Here is a 2,897-nt window from a genome sequence, read left to right as displayed (position 1 = left end):
TATTCTCTCATTGCCTGACCGAAGAAATTAAGGTTTTGTTTTGAATTGAGTAACAAGCATGTTATAGAATTTAACAAAAAACATCAAAGACTTCAGATTTGTGTTATATGAAATACACCCAACTCATGCGAGTACAATCATCCACAAAAAAAACAAAGTAAGAGAAACCTTGTTTATTAAACTTAAGAGTTGGACCCTAACATCAAAATTATCAAAAAAAAAAAACAAAACAGTTCAACACTGTGAGTCATACTCGAAAATTAATTGTGTTTATGGCTTTTTGCAAAAATAGATGCTTCACAATTCAGGGTTACATTTACAATTACTCAGTGATGGAGAAAGAGATTTCAGATACCCTAATGAAGGATAACCTAGACGTCAATAACAAATCCATAATTGATGATTGGGAGACTCATGAGCAAGCAAAGTGTGACCGTTTTGAGTCGCCTCATCCACATAGTACAAGCCTCATAGTTCAGTATTAAGCCCAATGATCTTCCCTGTCTGAACATCCTACACATCACAGTCAATAGAAGATCATGAGAGTAAAAAGTCATTGTATTGGTAGCCTAGAAATCAAATACCCACAAAGATGAAACAGTTTTACAAAAAAGACGAAGACTTGTAATTGGGTTGTTGGTGGAATTGGATGAATGGGTATTTAAGTGGGCTTGATTGATGGTGTTGGGAAAAATTGGATGGGTAATGGATTGTAGGATTTGGTGATTTTTGGGAAAACTATGAGTAACGGTTATTTTAGGAAGCTTTTCATTCCCCATTGCCGCTTCTCTCTCTTCTGTTTTTTCTCTCCCTTTCTCCTTGTTCACCTAAGCCGCCAGCGAGAGATGTTCCATCTCCCTCTTTTTCGTGCGTTGGTTCCTCCGTTAAAGGGGTGTTTGATGGTATGGAAGTCGATAACCATGTGAGACCTCATAGTTCGGTTTGAAATCTGAATCTATGTTTGAAATCATCCATGATTAAAACAACCGAGTCCCATTGTATCTATTGTTGATATGTGGGTTCACTAAAGCTTTGGGGGTGGCGAGAGTAATATGGTTAAGTCGTCCCCTTCCTTCAATTTACACCATCTGGTGTAATTTTGATACTAGAGTTTTTCTGCTACTTTCAGATCCGATGTGGATATGTCCGTAGTGGTGTTCATTTTTTTGCATTTGTTGGAATAGTTGGAACATTTGTTCCATTTGTGCCATGGTTACTAGCTATTGGTTTTGTAATGCCAACAACTACAATAACAATAAGGAAGCCCTAATAAATCAGAAGCAAAGAGTCCACAATAGTATACACAAACATGACATGTTTGAGATTTAAAATAAAGACTCTTAATTACTACATAAAAAAAAACTAGTCAAAGGATGATTATACATTAATCAACCTTCCTATAAGAAATTAACAACTACGAACATTAACTATTAACTACAAGACTCTTAGGCTCTAATTAAACTAATTCATTATATTTCAAATTAAAACAAAAAAAATCAGATCTAATTGTTAAAATATATAATATTCGTTTTCATATAGATTTAGGTTTCTTATCTTATTCAAATTAAAACAAAAAAAATCAGATCTAATTGTTAAAATATATAATATTCGTTTTCATATAGATTTAGGTTTCTTATCTCTCTCTCACACACATCTTTAAAAAACTCAACCTAACCCTAATTACGATATTCTAATAATAGTCCCAAATCATAGAATGCCTTTCTTAGGTTATCGTGGGAATTATTACATTTCGAGTCCAATATTAATGTTTTGATCTAGTCCCTTTTCAATAATATGGCATTGGTATAGTTCTAACTTCACGATGTAATTAAAAAGAGGGTTCGAAACTATCTCACAAGAAAATTCAGTCCTAGATTTGTGAGTGAAAAGCAAAATCCACAATAATGCTTGTAAATCTGAAAGCTAAGTCTTAAAGTTGGTTGGTGGGAGCACTTACTATTTATAAAAAAATTGTGTTTATAATATTATTTTTACACTTTATTGACAAGATGTTCAAAAAAAAATTACACTGAAAATAATTTTTTTTATAATATTTTAAAAAAACTTATAAGGAAATGTAATTCATCACTTTCCATTTCTAATATACTTCTATATGTTAGAGAATTATTGCATAACTTATTGGTCGATGACTTTTCCTCTCACCCAGATGATAGGAGTTTTATTTTACATGTACACGAAGAAATTTATTTTCTCTCCGTCATTACATGTAGAGATTCTATAACTTACCCCAAATAAAAAAACATATTCACTCACTCTTACCTTCTTATTAGCTTAATAATTATTGATAATTCATATTTTCTGAAATGAAAGCCTCAAAGTGGTTCAACAGAGAAAAAACAAGATGAAAATTAATCAAATACAAAATAAACACATGTATTTATTGAGGTATCTTGGATACCTCACCCTCAAATGTAGGTTTTATTATAATTGAATTCAACAATTACAATGTGTAATAAACTCCCCTATCTTGAGAAGAAATCTCTCGAGATCACAAAATTCTAAGACAAAGTTTGAACACTCTCAAATTTCAATCAAAGTTATAGCTCCTCTCAAAGTGTGTTTGTGGTGATTCTTGTTCTATTAATGATACTCCTTTTATAGAGGAAGGATCTTAAAACCTTACAATTACTCACCATAAAACACAATAAGCATCATAATTACCATACTAATTAACATACTAATTTAGTGAGATAATAAACAACTCAATAAACATAGCATTAAACTAGATGTTACACAACCTTTCAATGCTCTTCACGTGAAAAAACTCACCAAAAGGGAATTCGAGGAATAGTGCTTGAACGAGCCAACCCTTTGCTCGAACTAGCACTGACTTCAGAATGCTACTGATCAGTGCCCTGCTATCCGCTCGATCAAGC

The sequence above is a fragment of the Amaranthus tricolor genome, chromosome 14 (assembly GCF_026212465.1).
Source record: "Amaranthus tricolor cultivar Red isolate AtriRed21 chromosome 14, ASM2621246v1, whole genome shotgun sequence".
NCBI classification, from domain to species: Eukaryota; Viridiplantae; Streptophyta; class Magnoliopsida; order Caryophyllales; family Amaranthaceae; genus Amaranthus; species Amaranthus tricolor.
This window is presented reverse-complemented; position numbering follows the sequence as displayed.